The sequence below is a fragment of the Pyrus communis genome, chromosome 4, assembly GCF_041283825.1.
Source record: "Pyrus communis isolate YQ-2024b chromosome 4, ASM4128382v1, whole genome shotgun sequence".
NCBI lineage: Eukaryota > Viridiplantae > Streptophyta > Magnoliopsida > Rosales > Rosaceae > Pyrus > Pyrus communis.
Window position 1 is genome coordinate 6,675,613 of NC_142568.1, and position 25,879 is coordinate 6,701,491.

General features: G+C 37.4%; 1 pseudogene; it reads right to left on the bottom strand.

The window, feature by feature from the left end:
- Nucleotides 1-1,015: 1,015 nt before the first annotated feature.
- On the bottom strand, nucleotides 1,016-25,879 carry LOC137721888 (subtilisin-like protease 3 pseudogene; annotated as a pseudogene).

Genomic DNA, 25,879 nt, shown 5'->3' on the forward strand with positions numbered 1-25,879 from the left:
GACTAAGCCCGGATCACAATGAGTTGACTCAAATTGGAATTGTTTATTGAGGTGAAATGCTAAATATTCAGTGATGTATCTGTCTATGCTTTTGGGAATTGGTTGAGTGATTGAATCCATTGCATTGTTTCTGTGTGTTATGCTTGGCATCATCGTTAGGACTAAAGTGTCCTGTAACTTGAATCATTGGAATTTGAATGTTTTGTGTTGGCCCTCTGATTACATTTTTTGCTCATATGGAAAACTAATGGCAACTGCCACCATGATAGGTGGAGCAGTTGCATCTTTATAACAAGGGTTTCGACCCCCTTTCTCGGGAGATTTATTGGGATCTCATAAGGTAAATGCTCGCCCTATCGAGAGCAAGAGTTCCAACATGTTTCCAAGAGAAAGGAAGGTCGTAATCACATCTCAAACATCATGGCTTCATCTTCGAGTGAGTCTCTTCCATTAAATGATTATAACCTAATACATAAGAAGCAATTAGGGTTCGTAATACTGCATGCATTTATTACAGTACATAGTTCATAAGCAATGTTGTTAACAATTTGTATATTCATTATATATATATACATATATGTTAAAGGGTTAATAGCTCTTGCATAGTGAAAAGACCTGTTTTGGCTAGTATTGAAGGCATATGGTACAATTGAATTACTTTTTATACCTTTTTTGTTATCATTCAATGAGAATTTGTTAATTGTATATATATATATATATAGATATATATATATGGTAGGATTTCCACTTTCTAGGATCCATTTGTCATCCTTTTTGAGATTATTTGATTTCATATTGTCAAATAGTTTATGAATTTTCTTATCAAGTGTGTCAATATGTTGTTCCAGTAATTTAATTAGATGTTATATGAGTTGATGCGTTTATACCTTTGAAACATAATTTTTCACACGATTTCTAATCCTGTAGCAAATTGCAGGGAAAACTTTATGTTTCCTCTCTAAAGTGGATCATGAAAAAAAGATACTAAAATTATAAGCATCTAAAGCAACAAATTTTAATCTTGCAGAGTGTCAAAGATGATAGTGATAGGGGTAGTAACATTATGTTTATCAAAAAACCATCTCAAGTATCCTTGACTGTATGGAACACCATCATTCCTAGCACCATCTTATGCGATAAATTGGACATGGTATGTAATCTCCTGGTTAACCTCTGTGAATGTAAGTACCTGAGGATTCGCACTCATACCCATTTGATGTGGTACTAAAAGATCCAAGTTGTAAGCTGACGTAGCTGGGCCGACGTTCTTCACAGTCCTTATATAATACTGAGACTGAGTCTGGTTGGGGCCTGCTTTAATAGAAAATGAAGGGTAACTGAGCTGTGATTCTGGTATGACCCTGACTTCAAAGCATTTCACTGTTTGTTGTGTGACGATCTTTATTGCTATCTCATTGTAATTCAATCCACACAAGTAAGGAAAATAATCCTCAGATTTTATGTCGAAGATGAGCCCCGGGTCATTTGCTTTTGCAGGGTTGACATGGCCTTCACCATTTGCGAAAACGTCTGCAAGTGTAAGATCTTGATTCACGATGGGTGTGCCTGCAAGGTTTAGTACATTAGCGGTTGTCATGATGGCAGATTTGATTGCAGCTGGAGATCAGTCAGGGTGAGATTTCTTGATCAAAGCTGCAATGCCGCTCAGGTGAAGAGTTGCCGTTGAGGTACTAGAAATTATGTTAAATGTTTCCTTAGGATTATGAAGCGTGGCATTGTCCACTGATTCAGGCCATGCAGCTAGGATGTCAACACCAGGTCCAATGATGTCAGGTTTTAGAATTCTAGGGCTTGGTCTTCATGAAATTGAGGTTTCACCATAAAACCAATTGGCAATATGGTGAGTAGCCTAAGACCATATAAGCTACTAGCTGGGCTTGTCCCTCACCAATGTGGGACAAATTTGTTGGTTCCACCATAAAACCAATTGACAATATCGGGAGTAGCCCAAGACCATGTAAGCACATAGAAAACCTTGTCCCTCACCGATGTGGAACAACTCTCAACACACCCCTGCACTTGTGGCAGATTTTCAAGCCTACACCTGGATAACAATTGGGTGACGTGGAGCGCGAGTGGTCGTTTGACTTCACATGAGGACAACTTGCTCTGATACCATGATCAACTGGGTGATGTGGAGCGCGAGTGGCTATTTGGCTTCACACGAGGACAACCCGTTCTGATACCATGATGAAATTAAGGTTCCACCATAAAACCAATTTGCAATATGAGAAGTAGCCCAAGACCATATAAGCCACTAGCTGGGCTTGTCCCTCACCGATGTGGGAAAAATTTGTCTCTTACATTTCAACTCTCAACAGGTCTACTTGGTCCTCTTGATGAAAAGGAAGCTACCCTGGGAGCAAGCGAAGTTAAGCTTCTCATCATGTGATTTTAAGCTTTTCATCTTATGATTTTAATATTCTGTAAGTGGTACTTGCTCAGAGCCTCATTTGATAAAGACTCATAAAAGGGACCAGAATTTCCAACTATGCAGTAGACAAATATTCCTCTTTTAATTGCTACAAATGCACCAATCGCAATTACATCATTGTAAAAGGGACGTGAGGGCCTCCAAGTGAGAAGGAGAGCACGTCTAAGCCATCTTCAATAGCGGCATCAAGGCTAGCTAAGATATCACCATACGTACAACCAGGCCCTCTGCAGACTGTGTACATTGCCAAGTGAGCATAAGGTGCCATGCCTACCGCCGTGCCGTTCACCTCTCCAAACACGCTTATGCCCTTCACAAAATTTCTAGCAGTAGTACTAGAAGTGTGGGTGCCATAACCATTGTAGTCAAATGGAGTTCCTGTAATATTTCCTCTGTTTGCACCTACGAAATTTCTTGCACCAATAAGCTTGTTATTGCCGAAGGAAGGGAAACTCCATTTAGCTGAAGGAGGGGAAACTCCTTCGTCGCTGAACGATGGATGATCAGGTCCAATCCCTGAATCCAAAAGTCATATGATCACACCTTCATCGTAGTTTGCTTGTTCCCATAGTCCATATCCTTGGTGTAACCCCAAAAAGTCAAGACTATGAGTAATTTGCAAAGGCACAGTTATCTTGAGATGAGAAGACAAAAACCCTTCTTTGTTTTCCATTGTTTTCACTTCCTCTAGTGTCAATTAGGGATGGGCAACGGTTATGGCGGGCGGGTAACCGTGGTTATTTACCCATAACCGTTTATGCTCATACTTGCATAACTGTTTACCCGTTGGGTAATTGCCTAAACGGTTATACCCATACCCATAACCATTTAACCATAACCGTTTAATACCCGTTTACCCATTTACCCTTTTTAACCCGTTTATCCTTTTTTTTTTTTTTTTTTTGACCATTATGCATTTCTCACCCGTCTACGTGTTTTTTAACAACTTGAAAATTAAAAAAAAAAAAAAAATTGTCATAATTTTTTTTTTTTTTTTTGACAATTAAACACCATTATAGGTACATTCATCATACATTTCCGTATTTTAATTTTTTTAAGTCCTTATACCATTCCAATAATTGAAATAATAATTTACGGATGATATTTTTAATTGAAATGGCAAGTCGCAACATGTTTGAGGAACATGTCTTGGGTTGAATTAAGTGAGTGGGGCTGAGGGGAATTGTTATTTATTTTCCTAATCTTTTGGGAAAACTTTTACTACTAATCCATGTTTCCAATGAAGGTAATATAATATTTGTTACGTATTTTTGGTTATGAAAACTATTTAGAAGACAATATTCTTGAGTTGTTTAACCTATAATGTTAAGTATTAACGTAAAGTTTGGTTCATGTCCAAAAAATTCACCTGTTTCGGATTGGGTCCAATTTTATTTGATTTTTTATTACACCTATTTTGCCCCTTGAAAATAAAAAATATTTAAATTCTTAATTTTTTTAATTTAAAATTTTAAAAATTTGAATCTTCAAATACCTTTATCTATCCATTTTCTAATTAAAAACATTTTAAAAACACATTACAACCAATCTTATAAGTTTATAAAAAATTAAAAGAAACGTTGTCGAGGTAGATAAAAAATTTGTGATGTAGGTAGATAATATTAATTAATCTATGATATAGGTAGACTATGAATAAAAACCTATCATATAGATAGATAACACAAAATAATATGTGATATAAATAGACTAATGAGCAAAACCATATTGTATAGGTACATAACACAATTAATTTGAGATAGAAAAATTTGTGATATATAGGTAGATAAAATACAATTAATCTATAACACAGGTAGAATAAACAAAATATACAAATAGATTCATTACAGAAATATATAATACAGGTAGATAAACAAAGCAATGCATTTCCTGTAAAGGTGAAAAGAAAAATATGTATAATCCAAGTTCAAACTAAAAATTAGGAAGAAATTACCAGTGCACACATGAAACTCATATTTTCATGGCAATGTTCCCAGTCAAAACGACCTAACTAGTGCTATTGTGAGAGGGCCTTGACACAACCCGACCCGAAATGTCCACTAGGACCCCGAAATCGAGCTGTGTTGGCTGACACCTGGAAGTGACGACGCCATAAAGTGTGATAGTGTATAAAATGTCAATAAATTTAAACTTAAAAGTGCCTTTATACACAACTATGCGGTGAGCGGGTATGGACCTATTTCACATGTGATACAAAGCATAAGACAAGTACAGTGAACAAAGATAATAATTATACCATCAATATAAGCCACCAGAACTGGGAGTGCCACATGTCCTCATTGATACGGATCCATGCTACTAGAACCTGGAGGGGTGAAAAGAATAGAAAGTGTGAGTGGTCAAAACAAAAATTTTCAAAATCATTTCCATTATCAAAAGTAGTAACCCCTCGCCGTAAAACTCAAATAGTTTCCAGCAAATCATACTATGTAGTGATAGGAGCATATTCATGCGACTTAAATGGCTTGTTCTCGTGCATTTACGTTATGTTTCTTTAGTTATTTTAGTACTTTAAGCTATTTTCGTGTGTTTGTAGGCCAAAAGGGCTAAAGGAGCAAAAAGATGCATTTTGGAGACGTTTGGAGCACTTTTGGGCTAAGGATGGATAGCTTATGCTTGGAGCCAAAGTGTTGGACGAACTTTCCAACATTCCAACATTCCACTCCTTCATTCCAACATTTAAACCTTTCCTATATCCTTAGTCGTGCATAACATTCCAAGATTCCACTCCTTCATTCACCACTTATCATATCATACACTTATCTTATCATCACCACATATCATATATTTATTACTTATCATATCATTCATTCATCTACATATCAATAACCACTTATCTTATCACTTAACATATCATACACTTATCATAATCATTCACTTATCACTTATCATAATCATTCACTTATTCTTTCATCATTCAACCACCAATTCAACACATGCATTTCAAACCTTTCAACACCCTTTAATCATCTCCCTTTAAGTTATGATTTTATTTCCTAACCCTACATGCATTATTTATTAGCATCTTCACATGCATTCACACACACTTCACACAAACAAACAACTCAAAACCGTGAGCTCCCATTCCCTTATGCCATTTTCAGATTTCCACCCACTAACCTAGTCATCAACACATGCATTCCCTTCACATTCACCCACATGCACTCCCACTCTTTAATCATATGCACTCCCATCATAATTCCACCACCAATTCAGCCACAAAACATTATCATTGCACCACATTCAACCACTCCACATCCCTCACCAAGAAATCATTCAACTCATGCATCCATAATCAATTCTCCATCCCATGCCGTGGCCTTCATTCCCATTTCCAGTTTTTCCCTTTACATTTCACATGCATTCCATACTTTTCCTAGTTGTTTTCCATCATTATTTCAGCCATCATTCACTCTTTAATCCACATGCATTCACACACACTTCACACAAACAACATTCACATGCTTTCACAAGTTTTTCCCAACAAACAAATCACCAACACATGCACCCATCTACATTCACTTTCCTATGCCATGCACATTCCCTAACATTTCCAGCTTTTCTTCATCATTATTCCCCCTTTGTTTCAGCCATTTTCAACCCACATGCATCCTTTATTCTTCATCATTCCATCAATGCACATTTAATCATTCATTTCATCCCTATGCCGTGCCTTCACACACCATTCCAACACCTTCACATGCAATTCCAGCTTTCACATGTTTTCCTAGCTATTTTTCCATCATTAATTAGCCACTTGCATCCTAAACAAACAGCCATATACACCTCCATTCCTCCTATAAATACCCTTGCATTCTCATTCATTTGTCATTCATTCACTCCCCACTACATCTCATCTCATTCCATTGTAGATACCACAACACAAACACTCCATTCCTTCTCTAGCCGTGAGTTTCTCTCCATTTTCTGCACCATTTTCTCCACCACTCCTCACCTATTTCCATAATTCCTTTTCCATTCCACACTTCCATCCCCCAAACCAATTATCCCTAGACCTTATGCTACAATAAAGAGGAAGAGAAGAGGGCCTAAACGTTCATACAATTCAAGTTTGAGTTGTTGGAATGTTTAGGCGTTTCTTTGATTTCAATGTTTAATTTCAATTCTCTTTGTTTTGTATGAGGAACTAAACCCCCCCTTTAGCTAGGGGGGGATTCGAAATATATGTTTATGCTTGCATTTTGATTTGATTATTTTTAATTACGTTTCATAAGTTGTGGTTCAATTTGTTTAACCGTTTGATTGATAACTTATTTATGTATGTTTATTAAGAGTGTACACTTAATTTTCATGCATGAATATGACGCTAGAATATAAGTGAGTTTCACCTAATAGTTACGAACTTATATTCACAAGTAGTGGAGGTTGCTTATAAACAATCGCGTTAAATGAATTCTTGGCATAAGTTTCATGCGTATTCCATAGTAACGAATGCCTCGTCAACACTTAAAGTTTTCATGATGCTTAATGATTTTTGATTGTATCTTTATTGTGCTTTTCACGTAAAGGACTTTTGGAGAATGTTGTGAATTGCGTTGCGCTAACCCATCCAATTCATTAACTTAAGGAAAACTTGACGGTTAATTTAAGCGGACCTAATTGACCCGGGGCGTTGAGAATTAATGATTTGTTGAAATGCAATTGGAAATCTTTTTATTATGCAAGTGTAACATGTATGGAGATGAACCCCTTAGCTATTCTATCATCCATTCATTCCATTTCATCAATTCCATATTTACATTCTGTTTTAATTTGTTCATTTAATTTAATTTCGTATAAACTTAAATCCCCCTTTACTTTAATGTCAATTTAGTTAGAAATCATTTTAGTTTGTGTTTTTTTTAAAGCATTTTGAGTTTTTGGTTTGTCTTAGTGTTTTAAACTTTAATTTTGCATTCTTTGAGTCTAGTTTAGTGTTTTAAACTTTATTTTACGTTTTTGAGTCAGTTTCCAAGAGATTTGCATTCCCTCCTAATCCCCGTCCATTCATTTCCGTCAAATCCATATTTACAATTTGTTTTGTTTCCAAGTATTCATTTTAGTTTAAATTCGTCCAAATCCAATTCCCCCCTATTTCGTTGAAGTCTTAGTCTTAATCTTTCTTATTTTTAGTTTTGCTTTCTTCGAGCATTAAATAGTGTTTTATATTGTGTTTTTATGTTTTTAAGTCAATTTAGAAGGTTTTAGCAAGCCCTCCTAATCCCCGGTCTAGAACGATCCCTACTTATACTTATACTACAATTGATAAAAAGAGGGTTTAATTTGTGTGCGTATAAATCTCGCATCAAATTTTGGCGCCGTTGCCGGGGAGGACCACAATGCAGAGTGTCCCTACATTTGGTGCTTCATATAGGCAAGGATTTCAAGCCAATCAATGTCCACAAAGAGATTGGAGGGATCATTCAAACTCTATATGGTGGGAAGATCAACAAGTTCAACGTGAAGCATATTGGCAACCATATGAGGAGTTCTATTCAAGACCTATGCAGCCACCACAACTTCATATGCAATATGCTCAATTAAATTCAAGTTCGCCAGTAGATTATATTCAAATTCTTAATGAAATAAATTCTTTGGCGCAGGGGTCACAAAATCAAGCCAAGGAGGCTCAACAAGAAGCATATTGGCAACCATATGAGGAGTTCAATACAACACCTATGCAGCCACCACAACCTCCCCCACAACAATTCCAATCAAGTTCAAGTATGTCCATGGATAATGATAAAAATTTTCAATTACTAACCTCTTTGACGCAGGACGAACAAAATCAAGACAAGAAGTTGGGTAAATTGGACGAGCAATTTGGGCAGATTATGGAGTTCATGAAACAAATTCAAGAGCAAAGTGAACTTTCCAACTCAACTATTGAAAACTCGAAGGAAGATTTTGAAATCCATAATGCTATCACTTTGGGAAGTGCTATGGAGGTTGGAGCTGACCTAAAAATGTCCAAACATAGCCTAGAAGTGGATGAAGAGCTGCTAATTGAGGAGGAGGAAGAAGACATGCACACGGCAAGGGTAGAACAACCCTTGCCGCAGCCCCCTAAGCCCTCTAAACCACCCACCACCAGTAAGGACGTCCCAATTTCATGTTATTCTGATGTTATTCCACCCAATGTCCCTTTTCCTAGCAGGTTTTTGATTCCCAACCAAGAAGAGAGTAAAAAGGACATCGTGGAAGCCTTCCCAAAGGTGCAAAATGCTATTCAAATTCTTGGTGCAACACAGCAAGTTTTAGATGGTGTTGAATTCTTCAAAGGACTTTGTACACCAAGAAGAATGATTCAAGAGAAGGTAGTGGCTGGAGAAGATGTAGAAGGCATCAAAGAGGACAAATTTGAAACCACAATTCCCAAGGAAGTTGGATTTTATGACACGGGACAAGTCATAACTTTCGAAGGGGTGTTTATTCTGGAGTTCATTTTGGAGCACACAGGTAAGCCACCTCCCCGAATTTCAATTTTCTTTTATACTAACATGTGGTTAATGATTCAGGCACCCAATCTGGAATTTAAACTATTACCGGATCATTTCAAGTATCACCGCCCATTCAAAGATAAATTCCATGCCGTTTGATTTTATTTATGTTAATAAAAAATAAAAAAATTAAAAAAAAAAAAAAAAAAAAAAAAAAAAAAAAAAATTGAAAGAAAGATACTAAACATGGAGAAAGGTGGAGCTTCACAAAGGTTGTTTACGTGAAGCCCCACTACGAGGCGCAGAAGCGGAAGGCGCAGAAGCGGGAGGCATAGAAGCGGGAGGCATCGGAGCGGAAGCCATCGGAGCGGGAGGCATCGGAGCTAGAGCATTCCAGGCCTCAATACTTGGCCAAGCGCTGGATGACCCAGGAAAAAGGTGCCTCTGGAGATAAGACGCAAGCCTTTGACGGTCACTGTGAATTCGACCCTCAGATTCTTGCAGCTCATCAAGCTTCCTTTTCATCCCCGACGAATAGTTATTTGCAAGCACATGCAAACTTCTATTCTCGTACTTAAGCTGCTGGATCTCTTGCTTAAGTCTTTCCACCTCTGCCATCAACGATTCCACCTGACGAGAGCGGGCAAGCAGGCGTAGGCCCATGTTGGACACAGAGCTCGCACACTGAACACTAAGTGCGAGGGACTCTTGAACGGCCAACTCATCAGACCGTCCTGACAGCAGCCTACTATCTTTTGGAGTGAGGAGGTTCCTAGCTACTATTGTAGCTGTTGTGGCGTCCTGCATCACAGAGTCTTCACCTGAAAGAGGACCGTTAGAAGATAAAAAAGAAGGGCGCCATACGTTACCTTGACGCGGCGCGCCCGTATCACTGCTAAGGCTCAATTCCAAGCTAAGGTTCGATGAGTTTGCCATTTTTTCAAAAGTGTTCAAAGATAGGGGTTGATGGAGTAAATTTTCAAAGGGTCGGAGTCGATTTTCAAGAATGGGAGTTCTTCAGAGTGTGTTTGTTGTGGTGATCGATAGCTCTATAAGAAGCCAAGGCGACGCGTCCACCATTTCAAAAAGCCGGAATTTCCGGCGTAATTTAGGCGACGAGTTCTCGGCTTTTCAGAAGACGCGTTCAACTTTGTCAAAAGATTTCTGACAAAGCTGAAAACACGTGGAGGCCATCATCGCAACTACACATCTTTAGCCGACAAGCGCAAAGTTCGGCGACGCTTTCTCTGCTTTTCAGAAAACGCGTGCAGCTTTGTAAAAAGGAGCCGCATCTGCACTACCACGTGTCGTTCAGAAAGCGAAGGGGCGTCGTTCAGAAATCGAAGGGGCGCCTGCTCAGAAATCGAAGATGCGAATTCAAAGATCGAAGAGGCGCCACCATTTCAAAAAGCCGGAATTGCGGGATCAAAACGTTTGTCGACAAGGGTAAAAAGTACCACCACTTGATATTATCTCCATATATGTCGACCTTCGTCTTTTATGGCAGGGCAAACCTGAAGAAAATGCCCAACTCTCCCTCACCTCTGAGGGTGCACTCCCAGCAAGGCCTTTCAAAATACTCAATTCTTTCTTCTTCCCCAGAGATGATACCAGATGCCTGGAGTACATATGACCCAGGAGGAAACGGCGGTTTGAAGCATGTGCTGATTCATCCACCGCTTCTTCAAAGCAAAGGTATCTCATATCATCAAGGTCAAAAGCAAAAGTATCTCATATCATGCTCTTTCCCTGTCTTTTTCTTTGTCCTTGTTCTTACTCGCATGGCAAAGTAAAAGAAGCAATCAGCCGGCACTTGGAGTCAATCTTCCGATCTGGAGCCAACTGCCTGGAATCTATTCCTGATTGCTTACCTAGCGTTGCTCTCGAGTAGTCATCTTCAACGGTTGATACACTTCCGGAGAAGGGACCACTTCTGCAAAGGGGAGCGAGTAAGGCAAGTGAAAATGATACATTGAAGCATGTGGAGACAAACATAGGCTGAGTTATCCTCCAACCCTTTTCAATACGAATTGGAAAGATTGAACAAAGAAACAGACCAAAAGGGTATGCTCAGACCTTCGGGGGAGACCAAAAGAACCATCCTGCTGCCCAGTTCAAGAAGTAGCACAAAGGAAAATCAACGATGGGCAGAAACCAGTTCAAGAGAAGCCTGTGGAATCACAAAGATCAAAAGCCTCAATGCAATTACCAAGGAGAAGATGGAATTTACACTCTATAACCAGATTTGCGTCTCTAAACTCTTCTCTTTGTTAATTACATTCTGCCATGTTTAGTATGTTTAGTTGTTGTTTGTGTGTTTACTTATGTTTTGTGTGAATCTATGCTTAAAACATTGAGGACAATGTTTGATTTAAGTGTGGGGGGGTAACTAAGTATGTTGATGCAAATTCGTTGAATTTTATCACCCATAACTTCAAGTGTTGTTCCTTGCTGTTTTAAAAATGTTTTTAAACTGTTTTAGTGTGTTTTGACTAAAAAATTCGAAAATCCCATAAAAATTTGAAAAATTGTCTTGAAAAACCCAAAAAGAGTTGTTTTAAAGTTGTTTTTGTGTGTTTGTGTCGTAGGGTACCTTCCAACACAATGATAAGGATTTGGTTTGTAATTGCATGACTGTTAAAAAGAGTTATAAACATAGAGAAAAGTTTGATTTACTCTTGGTTTATGCTTAGTTATGGTTATAATGTATGACTTCACATGCAATCATAAAAGAAAAATTCGTTTTTGTAACATGCTTGAAGGAAGGAACTCAAACAAACGCTACAACCCTGTGAGACTCGAGCCATTACCTTCTTTGGAGAGTTATTTTCTGTGATTCTTTGTTTTCTAAAGTTGTTGAATGATCTCATTATTCCTTGCTTGGTTGCTACTTAGAATGCAATTGTATCATGATAGAACTAAATGCTAGAACTTATATCCGTTTCATTCAAAGCATGATATTGAGTTGCATAACATATATCAAGATGAAGTTGTGTAGTTGCCACCATAGCCAAATAGCCTTACTTCCCATATTTCGTATATATTGTAAGTCTTAACACCGTTGAGCCTTGTTTAGCCTTTATTCTTTGTTTACCCACATTATCCTCACCTAGCCTAGTGTAGGACAGTCCACACCCTTGTTCTTAATTGATAGTGAGCATGACTAAAATGAATTCCTTTTGAGTACATTATGCAAGAAAATGAGTGTGGGGGAGTAAAAGTTTGTTCTTACGTTTATATGTATGTTTTGAGATTCAAAAGAAAAAGAAGAAAAAAAAAAAAAAAAAAAAAAAAAAAAAAAAAAAAAAAGAAAAAAAAAAAGAGTGAAAATAAGTAAGAATGAACTCACGAGCGTTGATGGTTGAAGAAAGGGTCCAAAAAAGTTGAATTTGGCCCTAAGTTTTGTGTGACTTTCCCTTGGGTGTTCAAAGTTGACTTCTGCGTTCTTAAGGGAATTCTAAGTGCCTAAATCAATACTTTGCTCACTATTGCTTTAAGAATGTTTGTTTATCCTTCACCTTTCATTGTTAGCCAACACCTTTAGCCCCGTTACACCCCTTTGACTTCTATCTTGATCGTTATGTGTTCAATAATGTGGAGTTTGAAATTGATATGAGCTTATGGAATCACTGGTTCTCATTCTAAGTAGTAGCATTCCATTCATGAGATCATATTCATGTCATTATCGTAAATCCAGAAAATGCTTTCCTTGTTATAACATATGTGAGTGTTCGTCTACATGTTTACATCAATCTTCTCACATATAACTAGTGTAGGGTGTGTAGTCAGAAAATCTGTGTGAAAAACGAGTGCATATCTTGTAAGGATTTGAGCAATTTCTCTAAAGGCATGTTACTGCATTCGAAATGTGTTTTAAATGTTTAATTGTGAACTAGTATGTGGTGACTATGATTAAGAATGTACTTAAGTGTAATGATGGCTAAAATCTGTGTGAATAATGATTTTTAACTTGTCATGTGTTTTGGAAATCCCTGAGACGTTTGTTGGAAGGTTTAGGTTGTGTTTTACTTGTTCGTTTTGTTTTGTTTCTAGTTTCTTTTGTTTTGTTTTGCTCGAGGACTAGCAAAAGATAAGTGTGGGGGTATTTGATAGGAGCATATTCATGCGACTTAAATGGCTTGTTCTCGTGCATTTACGTTATGTTTCTTTAGTTATTTTAGTACTTTAAGCTATTTTCGTGTGTTTGTAGGCCAAAAGGGCTAAAGGAGCAAAAAGATGCATTTTGGAGACGTTTGGAGCACTTTTGGGCTAAGGATGGATAGCTTATGCTTGGAGCCAAAGTGTTGGACGAACTTTCCAACATTCCAACATTCCACTCCTTCATTCCAACATTTAAACCTTTCCTATATCCTTAGTCGTGCATAACATTCCAAGATTCCACTCCTTCATTCACCACTTATCATATCATACACTTATCTTATCATCACCACATATCATATATTTATTACTTATCATATCATTCATTCATCTACATATCAATAACCACTTATCTTATCACTTAACATATCATACACTTATCATAATCATTCACTTATCACTTATCATAATCATTCACTTATTCTTTCATCATTCAACCACCAATTCAACACATGCATTTCAAACCTTTCAACACCCTTTAATCATCTCCCTTTAAGTTATGATTTTATTTCCTAACCCTACATGCATTATTTATTAGCATCTTCACATGCATTCACACACACTTCACACAAACAAACAACTCAAAACCGTGAGCTCCCATTCCCTTATGCCATTTTCAGATTTCCACCCACTAACCTAGTCATCAACACATGCATTCCCTTCACATTCACCCACATGCACTCCCACTCTTTAATCATATGCACTCCCATCATAATTCCACCACCAATTCAGCCACAAAACATTATCATTGCACCACATTCAACCACTCCACATCCCTCACCAAGAAATCATTCAACTCATGCATCCATAATCAATTCTCCATCCCATGCCGTGGCCTTCATTCCCATTTCCAGTTTTTCCCTTTACATTTCACATGCATTCCATACTTTTCCTAGTTGTTTTCCATCATTATTTCAGCCATCATTCACTCTTTAATCCACATGCATTCACACACACTTCACACAAACAACATTCACATGCTTTCACAAGTTTTTCCCAACAAACAAATCACCAACACATGCACCCATCTACATTCACTTTCCTATGCCATGCACATTCCCTAACATTTCCAGCTTTTCTTCATCATTATTCCCCCTTTGTTTCAGCCATTTTCAACCCACATGCATCCTTTATTCTTCATCATTCCATCAATGCACATTTAATCATTCATTTCATCCCTATGCCGTGCCTTCACACACCATTCCAACACCTTCACATGCAATTCCAGCTTTCACATGTTTTCCTAGCTATTTTTCCATCATTAATTAGCCACTTGCATCCTAAACAAACAGCCATATACACCTCCATTCCTCCTATAAATACCCTTGCATTCTCATTCATTTGTCATTCATTCACTCCCCACTACATCTCATCTCATTCCATTGTAGATACCACAACACAAACACTCCATTCCTTCTCTAGCCGTGAGTTTCTCTCCATTTTCTGCACCATTTTCTCCACCACTCCTCACCTATTTCCATAATTCCTTTTCCATTCCACACTTCCATCCCCCAAACCAATTATCCCTAGACCTTATGCTACAATAAAGAGGAAGAGAAGAGGGCCTAAACGTTCATACAATTCAAGTTTGAGTTGTTGGAATGTTTAGGCGTTTCTTTGATTTCAATGTTTAATTTCAATTCTCTTTGTTTTGTATGAGGAACTAAACCCCCCCTTTAGCTAGGGGGGGATTCGAAATATATGTTTATGCTTGCATTTTGATTTGATTACTTTTAATTACGTTTCATAAGTTGTGAATTCAATTTGTTTAACTATTTGATTGATATCCTATTTATGTATGTTTATTGAGAATGAACGCTTAATTTTCATGCATGAATATGACGCTAGAATATAAGTGAGTTTCACCTAATCGTTATGAACTTATATTCACAAGTAGTGGAGGTTGCTTATAAACAATCGCGTTAAACGAATTCTTGGCATAAGTTTCATGCAATCATAGTAACGAATGCCTCGTCAACACTTATAGTTTTCATGATGCTTAATGATTCTTGCTTGTTTCTCTATTATGCAATTCATGAAGGGAACTTGTGAGGAATGCTTTGGGTTGTCGTATGCAATCATCCAATTCATTAACTTAAGGAAAACTTGACGGTTAATTTAAGCGGACCTAATTAACCCGGGGTGTTGAGAATTCATGGTTTATTGAAATGCAATTGAAAATCATTTTATTATGCAAGTGTAACATGTATGGAGATGAACCCCTTAGCTAGCTTCCCATCCATTCATTTCCGTCAAATCCATATTTACAATTTGTTTTGTTTCCAAGTATTCATTTTAGTTTAAATTCGTCCAAATCCAATTCCCCCCTATTTCGTTGAAGTCTTAGTCTTAATCTTTCTTATTTTTAGTTTTGCTTTCTTCGAGCATTAAATAGTGTTTTATATTGTGTTTTTATGTTTTTAAGTCAATTTAGAAGGTTTTAGCAAGCCCTCCTAATCCCCGGTCTAGAACGATCCCTACTTATACTTATACTACAATTGATAAAAAGAGGGTTTAATTTGTGTGCGTATAAATCTCGCATCATGTAGAAGTATGAAATCAAAAGTATACTAACAGTAAACTCAGAAGTATACTACTACTCAGCATCTCATTAGCAATATAAATAATCATGTGCTTAATAAACCATATTAGCACGCAAGCTAGAGTCACCTATAGTGACATGTACAACCTATTCATATCTCATCACATATCTCATCAATCATGGCTAGCATATAAGTCGGAGTCACCTATAGTGACCTGTACGACTTACTCATATCTCATCACATATTTCATCAATCAATGCTAGTCAATCGCTCAATAACATGCTAGCCAATAGCTCAATAACATGCTAGTCAATAGCTTATCAATATGCAATAACATGTTAGCCAATAGCTCATCAATATGCAATAACATGCTAGCCAATAACTCAATAACATGCTAGCCAATAACTCATCAATATGCAAGCCAATAGCTCAATAACATGCTAGCCAATAGCTCGTCAATATGTTAGCCAATAAGCTTAATAATATGCTAGCCAATAGCTCATCAATATGTTAGCTAATAAGCTCATCAATAAGTATACCTGCACATGAGTCGGAACCACCTAAAGTGGTTTGTACGACAGGCTGGGTGTAAATAAATACGCTCAAGTGCTACGATCACGTGAAGGCTGTGCGAAGTATCGCAAGTTACCTACGAGTTAGAACCACCTAATGTGGTTTGTACGATAGGCTGACACCTACCTTGTATTGAAGGTGAGCGTGTGGTGTGGGATGTGAACGATCACGTGAAGGCTAGGCCCTAGCCACGGGCGGGAGCACTAACACCAGAGTGCAGGTTTATGAGCTCTAATATATCACAACACAATCGTACTCACTACCATCATTATCATCAAAGTGTACTTACCTGAATCTCACCTCAGCGTCCGCAGCGTCATTTGGCACTTCAAAGCATTCACAATAATTAGATTCAGGTAATATACATTTGAATATGCCATGATACAATCTAAACCCAAACATTTCATAGTGTTTCCAAATATATATAATATAACATAGCGTAAAATGCATAATCTGTAACGCCCCACTTCCAAACTACGTAGTTTTGGGAATAATTATCGGTGATAAGCTCAACTAGACACTAGTTTAATTAACTATCACTATTTACGTTTCCATACTTCAATTTCCCAATTCTTCATACATTGATTTATAACCAACATTTAACCACCAACACATAAGGTTAAAACTCACATTTTACACCAATGTCCCTCACATTGTTCAATTCCCCAACCAAAGCTATTGTCTCAATTATTTAAAATCTCACATCATGTATGGATGCATCTAACGTCTCGTTAAACTGCCTATGTACCCTAAATAGGGATTAAGCCATTCATAGTTCACGTTAATTATTTGCATGTGACATGCATAAATGAATTTAGAAACGTTTGCGGAACTGTCAATTATATACATATGATAAGGAGGAAAAGATCCACTCACCCAGAGTCCACGCTATGATTCTCTAGTGAACGCATCGAGGCACCCCGAATGATTGGCGCCTGTGGCCAATTATTGAATTACATCTCAGAACTCTTATCAATAGAATACATAATTCACGTAAAACACATCCTCAAGGACGTTCTAAAATAGTTTGAGACCCATTGATCACAAGTCAACCATCGATTAAAGATCGATGGTAGGGTCTACACCCTGTATAGCTCAACCCGGAAGATCTGCATATCAAATTCCCAATCCATAACTCTTAAAGATGCACAATATTCTTCTAGAATAACACATTAAAATTTCATTACTATCCAACGGTCGGATCTTCACAAATTGCCCAAAACCAAGTGGCGGTTAACATTTATTTTACTAACTTACAAATCCAATTCGGGAAGATATGTATGTCGGATTCCTGATCCATAAATTCCTATGATCTTAAAATATTACGTATTATAATATAGTCAAGTTTGGTGACGATCTAACTGTCGGATCGTCGATTCACATTTTTATCAAGTAACGTATTGTAACAAATTTAGGTTCCAACGATCAATCTACGTCATTCAAATATTAAAATTGAATTCAAGACATTCGAAATAGCCAAAAAATAACATTGGCGGCCCACTGGCCACGCACCGCCGCACGAGTCGCTGTGGGTGGCGGTCAGCCGTCCCGACTCGCTGGAAAATCCAACTATTTCCAAAAATTCTCAAACTTCACAGAAATGAAGATCTCAGTGTGTGGAGCAACTTTCATACCTTCCATGAAGTCCAAAAGTGGACGGAAGATGGTCAATTTTTCCCACAACGCCAGCAGTGACTAAAACTTCCCAGCGTCGATTCGTCGTCTACGGTGGACCAACGGGGTCAAGGTTGGTTGGGATTTACTCCTGGGATGATGGGCTACAAAGCCCAAGTGGCGGCATCAGCCATCGCTTTGCCGATTTGCCGGAAAATCAAAAAAGGGTGGTCGTGCCACCGTGAGAACCATCAACTTTTGTGGCCTCAAACTGCCACATAGAGAGGTTAATCAATGTGGTTCTTGGGTGGATTTTTGTAGAGGGGAATGGTGGTGTTGGCTTCGAAAAAGTCCGTCGGAGTTGGCCGAATTGACCTTGGAAGATGGGTGGTCGTGGAGGTGTACGGACGGAAAACCCACAGGAAAAGCTCCCAGCTTTCTTTCTCTTTTTTTATTTTTTATTTTTTATTTTTTTTTCTTTCTCCTTTCTGATTGGGTTGCTGCCCTTTCTTCTTTTTCATCTAATTGGTCCGGCCTTGGAAGATGGGTGGTCGTGGAGGTGTACGGATGGAAAACCCACAGGAAAAACTTTCTTTTTCTTTCTCCTTTCTAATTGGGCTGCTACCCTTTCTTCTTTTTCATCTAATTGGTCCTTCTTAATCTTTTAACTAACTCTCAATAACCAACTTCAAATGTCCATAACTATACCGTTATAATCTGGACTCACAAATGGCTGCCGCCTATGCGTTCGCACCAACGAGTACTAGGAGGATATGCTCAAAGAATAAGTTATACGTCTCTCTAGAAGATGGTCAACATTAGTCAAAATCTTTACCTCTAGGGCATTTTTGTAAATTCACGCTTTTAAAATTAATAGAAACATAAAATTTGGAACGGGTTGTCACAATCTACCCATCTTAAAAAATTATGTCCCCGAAATTTTAAATCATCAGTTAAATGTAAAATACTCAAAATTAAAGAGAGATGTATGCAAATACATACACGAAGAAGACATCAAGTTATAGTGACTACATAAAAGAGGATGACATTTCGTCGTGATCGGAGTGCAGTGACTTTCCTTTCATACCTCCAAATTCCTACTTTCCTTCTCCTTCAGTACCATGCCAAAATCTAATATTTTTCATAAACGTGTTCAAAGCGTAACGCACTTCAAAATTAAGCATGTATTATTTTTGGGTCAAGCCCAAACAACAATTAACTAATTAAATAAGTAAATACAAATATTAACGTAGAATGATCTACTTGTTTACTTGCTTAACAACCCAACGAATAAGTTATTAATATTACGGCCTACAGCCCACAATACTGACAATTCACTGTTGTCTCGATAAGCAAGTAACAATTCTCGAGGGTGCAATATTACCATCTTGCTCCTCAATGGGAAATACACATACATGCCTCGATCGCACTCATTCACTACCTTCTTAGGCAACATCGTCAATAACATAAATTTTCTACATCATAATCTCAATCAAATATTTGTTCGTAATAATCTTTTGTAAATCACAAGCTGCACATACAATATTTATATTATATTTCAAATGATACCATACTCCTAATTCGGAATGTAATCGTAGTTACCCATAATTCTAACAAAAGTAAGCATTTATTAAATATGCGTTGTGCGTAAAATCTCTATATGTCAACTCCAATGATACCATAGTTAACCCCAAAATTGTAACCGTGGTTACAAGTAACTAATAGAGATAATGATATACTGCAACCATGTTAATGGTGGGATGAACAAGATGCAACTTGTCCACTAAAGTCTGAGTAACTCATTTCAGACTAATCGTTAGTCTAGGGGTAGAAATGCAATACTGAACAACTTCTAATACTCAAAACCCTCATAAAGACTTCGAAAGGCTTGGAAGTGAAACATGTAACACGATGAAATATAAATACACCAAGATGATAATCTTGTCGGGTTTCTGTTTGCCTGAATTTGTATAGAAGTCTAGGAGCAATTTTCTTAAAAAGTCATCATCTTCTCGGCGCAATTAGAAAACTGTAGTTCTCCAGGAAGTTTGAACTCTATAACCTCAATATCCCCCCAACATTATTCAAAAGCAGGCTGTATCTAGAGTGAGGATTCATCTAAAACGCATCAAAGGGAGCCTCGATTTTATTCCTTCCCTACTTCCACATTTGATCACGTCACAAAGAGAACTTCTAGATCACATTACCCGAAGAAGTTGACTACATCCCACTTCTATCTTAGTTGTCTTCACAAGTGTCTTGTTGTTGAAATTTCAACACCCATTTGAAGGAAATAACTATTGCCAATACTTTAAGTTTTAAGGCTGGAAGAATATTGTTTTCTACTTAAGTAAAACTACCACCAATCGAAATACCACATGAGCGTAACCTTGGTTCAGCATCACAATTATTGACTTTCACATTCTCTACACATACAAAATATCTCGAACTGATAGTGAATAATGATACTTCCCAACTTCCACTCATATAACAAAATGATTATAATCATTCGAACCATTTCTTGATAGGTTAAAGGTAACTCCATATCGATACTCATAATTGCTAATTAGATTCTTCTATCAAAAACTTAGTCTGTTTCAAAAAAAAAAAAATTGAGCGTATTTAAGAAGTTCTAAGGTTGATAAAGATTTCGGACATGTTCTCCACCAAGAAATATCATTTGATTTCTAAGAAAAAATGATAAATGTTAACTTTAAGTCATGGATAAAATAGCTCATTCCAAATGGTTCTTGCTAGCATCGTCCCTATCCAAATGATATGGGAAATAGGCCGGTGACTCTAAATCAACCCAATTGCCTTTAATACTAGGAGGTGAAGTTAAGGGTACGCACAAAGCTGATGTAGATTAACATTAAAAAGTCGAACGATTTCAAAAAGGATGAAGTATGAAAAAAAAAAAACTGAACAATTCCAACGTTGTCCCAAGCCAAAAATAGAGAGGTAAAATTTAAGAATAATCTAACGAGATTTCTTGATGATCGAAAAGTAACGTCACAAAATATTAAACTACCAAGGACCAAAAGAAATTTCCCAACCTGTTCTTCTGTCAAGTGTTACCACTTTAGCACCACATTGCCACGTGAGACATTTCCAGAGTCCTAACAAAAATGGGACTTTGTAAGATTTCTATTAAGTGATATTCTAACAATACTACCAAGAAATCAAAACTAGCTGAGATTTCCAATCTCAAAAGGATCAATTCTAACAACGGAAGAATGATGATGGAATTATTTGGTAAAATCTCTGGTGATACACGATTATCAATACATTAACTTAGGCCATCAACTTGTCTCAAATCTACATCTTTCCCCCTCAAGGGAAATCTTCGTTTTAATTCTAAGCAATTGCCCAAATGACCATCTATAATGTCGTGAAGACAACATAACTGTCCAAAACTTAAGAAAAGTTAGCATATTTTTCCATATTCGACGAGGTGGCATGATTCGAACGTTAAACACAAGAACCAAGACTGCTCACATCACGCGTGTGATGCACACAATACTACCAAACTTATGCTCTGATACAAAATTGACATACCTCGACCCAGAATGTCCACTAGGAACCCGAAATCGAGCTTTGCTGGCCGACACCTGGAAGGTGATGAAGCCATAAAGTGTGATAGTGTATAAAATGTGAATAAATTTAAACTTAAAAGTATCTATATACACAACTACGCGGTAAGCAGGTATGAACCCATTTCACACGTGATACAGAGCATAAGACAAGTATAGTGAACAAAGAAAATAATTATACCATCAATATAAGCCACAAGAACTGGAAGTGCCACATGTCCTCGTCGATAGGATCCATGCTACTAGAACCTAGAGGGGTGAAAAGAATAGAAAGTGTGAGTGGTCAAAACAAAGATTTTCAAAATCATTTCCATTATCAAAAGTAGTAACCCCTCGCCGTAAAACTCAAATAGTTTCCAGCAAATCATACTACGTAGAAGTATGAAATCAAAAGTATACTAACAGTAAACTCAGAAGTATAATACTACTCAGCATCTCATTAGCAATATAAATAATCATGTTCTTAATAAACCATATTAACACGCAAGCTGGAGTCACCTATAGTGACATGTACGACTTATTCATGTCTCATCAATCATGGCTAGCATAGAAGTTGAAGTCACCTATAGTGACATGTACGACTTATTCATATCTCATCACATATTTCATCAATCAATGCTAGTCAATAACACAATAACATGCTAGCCAATAGCTCAATAACATGCTAGCCAATAGCTCATCAATATGCAATAACATGCTAGCCAATAACTCAATAAACATAACTCAATAACATGCTAGCCAATAGCTCATGAATATGCAATAACATGCTAGCCAATAACTCAATAACATGCTAGCCAATAGCTCATCAATATACTAGCTAATAAGCTCAATAACATGCTAGCCAATAGCTCATCAATATGCTAGCCAATAGCTCATCAATATACTAGCCAATAAGCTCAATAACATGCTAGCCAATAGCTCATAAATATGCTAGTTGATAAGCTTAATAACATGCTAGCCAATAGCTCATCAATATGCTAGCTAATAAGCTCATCAACAAGTATACTGCACACGAGTCGGAACCCCCTAAAGTGGTATGTACGACAAGCTGGGTGGAAATAAATATGCTCAAGTGCTATGACCACGTGAAGGCTGTGCGAAGTATCGCAAGTCACTTACGAGTTGGAACCACCTAATGTGGTATGTACGATAGGCTGGCACCTACCTTGTATTTAAGGTGAACGTGTGGTGCGAAAGGTGAACAATCAGGTGAAGGCTAGGCCATGGCCACGGACGGGAGCACTAACACCGGGGTGCAGGTTTATGAGCTTTAATATATCTCAACACAATCGTCCTCACTACCATCATTACCATCAAATTGTACTTACCTGAATCTCACTTGAGCATCTGCTGCGTCATTTGGTACTTCAAAACATTCACAATAATTAGATTCAGGTAATATACATATGAATATGCCATGATACAATCTAAACCCAAACATTTCATAGTGTTTCCAAATATATATAATATAACATAGCGTAAAATGCATAATCTGTAACGCCCCACTTCCAAACTACTTAGTTTTGGGAATAATTATCGGTGATAAGCTCAACTAGACACTAGTTTAATTAACTATCACTATTTACGTTTCCTTACTTCAATTTTCCGATTCTTCATACATTGATTTATAACCAACATTTAACCACCAACACATAAGGTTAAAACTCACATTTTACACTAATGTCCCTCACATTGTTCAATTCCATAATCAAAGCTATTGTCTTAATTATTTAATCTCACATCTTCTATGGCTGCATCTAACGTTTCGTTAAACTGCCTATGTACCCTAAATAGGGATCAAGCCATTCGTAGTTCACGTTAATTATTTGCATGTGACATGCATAAATGAATTTAGAAACGTTTGCGGAACTATCAATTATATACATATGATAAGGAGGAAAAGATCCACTCACCTGGAGTCCATGCTATGATTCTCTAGCGCACGCATCGAGGCGTCCCCGAATGATTGGCGTCTGTGACCAATTATCGAATCACATCTTAGAACTCTTATCAATAGAATACGTAATTCACGTAAAACACATCCTCAAGGGCATTCAAAAATAGTTCGACACCCATTGACCACAAGTCAACCGTCGATCAAAGATCGAAAGTAGGGTCTACACCCTGTATAGCTCGACCCAGAAGATATGCATATCAAATTCCCAATCCGCAACTCTCAAAGATCCACAATATGCTTCTAGAATAACATATTAAAATTTCATTACGATCCAACGGTCGGATCTCCGCCAATTGCCCAAAACCAAGTGGCGGTTAACATTTATTTTACTAACTTACAAATCTAATTTGGGAAGATCCATACGTCAGATTCCCGATCCATAAATTCCTATTATCTTAAAATATTATGTATTATAATGTATTCAAGTTTGGTGACGATCTAATGGTCGGATCGTTGATTCACATTTTTATCAAGTAACGTATCGTAACAAATTTAGGTTCCAACGATCAATCTACGTCATTCAAATATTAAAACTTAATTCAAGACATTCGACATAGCCTAAAAATAGCATTGGCGGCCCACTGGCCACGTGCCGCCTCACGCGCCGTCGTGGATGGAAGTCGGCCGCCCCGACTTGCCGGAAAATCCAACTATTTCCAAAAATTCTCAAACTTCACAGAAATGAAGATCTCAGTGAGTGGAGAAACTTTCATACCTGCCATGAGTCCAAAAGTGGACGGAAGATGGTCAATTTTGCCCACAAAGCTGGTGGTGACTAAAACTTCCCAACATCGATTCGTCATCTACGGTGGACCAACGGGGTCAAGATTGGTTGGGATTTGCTCCTGGGATGATGGGCTACAAAGCCCAAGTGGTGGCATCGGCCATCGCTTTGCTGTTTTGCCAGAATATCAAAAAAGGGTGGTCGGGGCACCGTGAGAACCATCAACTTTCGTGCCCTCAAACTACCACATACAGAGGTTAATCAAAGTGGGTCTTGGGTGGATTTTTATAGTGGGGAATGAGAGCTTCAAAATGGTGGTGGTGGCGTCGAAAAACTCCATCGGAGTCGGCCGGAATCAGCCTTGGAAGATGGGTGGTTGTGGAGGTGTACGGACGGAAAACCCACAGGAAAAGCTCCTAGCTTTCCCCTTTTCTCTTTTTTTTTTTTTTTCCTTTCTCCTTTCTGATTGGGTTGCTGCCATTTTCTTCTTTTTCATCTAATTGGTCCTTCTTAATCTTTTAACTAACTCTCAATAACCAACTTCAAACGCCCATAACTATACTGTTATAATCCGGACTCACAAACTTCTTTTGCCTATACATTCGCACCAATGAGTACTACGAGGATATGCTCAAAGAATAAGTCATACGTCTCTCAAGATGATGGTCAACGTTAGTCAAAATCTTTGCCTCTAGGGCATTTTTGTAAATTCACGATTTTAAAATTAATAGAAATGTAAAATTTGGAGCGGGTTGTCACAGACCTGGTGGGGATGACAAGTTGGAAGATGCAAGATTTGATGCTACAAAACCAAAACCAACCACGTACATCAACGCACCTTTTGTTGGTGTATTGGCATACTTCAAAGCTCTATACCATTGAAAAAAATTAGAAATTGTGACCTTGTATTTCAAAAAGGAGGAAGAAATCATAAGAGCTTGAAAGAAAAAGACTGAACAACAAGGAAGGGGATCGGAGAACACAGCACAAATTGTATACAAGAGTTATGGAAGATGAGATATACTTTAAAACTAATTCCACAAGTAGGGAATTATTTAAAGATAAATAATCAATTTTAATTAATTTCATAATACAAGTAAATCTAGAATTAAAGGATAACGTTAATAGAGGGGCAATTTTGACCAAAAAATGAAAATAAAATGACTTGGACAATGAGTCATTGGACTTAAATCAATAATTGAATAAAATTGGACTATATCTAGTAATTGCTTACAAATTTGGACTTATTTCAAGTTTCCCCTATATATAATTAGCTATATAAACCATGCACTATAGTCAATTGCATTGATCTAAGTTTTGTTTGATAGAGAACATGGTTCGTGTTAATTTTACATATATAAAATAAATGGGAAACGGTTACCCGTTTATAACCACGGTTAATACCCATAACCACCCATTTAAATTTCAAGGGTAAATGGTTATACCCATAACCATTTATTTATCTAAACGGTTACCCATAACCGTAACCAAGAAATTTAAATGGGCGGGTAACCGCGATTACCCATATCTGCGGGTATGCTGCTAATCTGGTGACTACATTGCGGTATGCATGAACAATCCTCTGCTGGTTTGAGATTGTAGTAGTTTCAGACAAAAATGACTGATACCATTTGTCTAAATCTGATTCAACAGAAAATTTTGAGGAGACTGGCCTTTCGAGAAAAACAATGTAAGTTTGGAGGCTATTTTGGTCCTGTTGTGCAATTGCAAGTGATGTAAAACATGAAAGTAAAATAAAGAAGATATATATGACATGCATTGCTGCACCTTTCTTGTTCTCCAT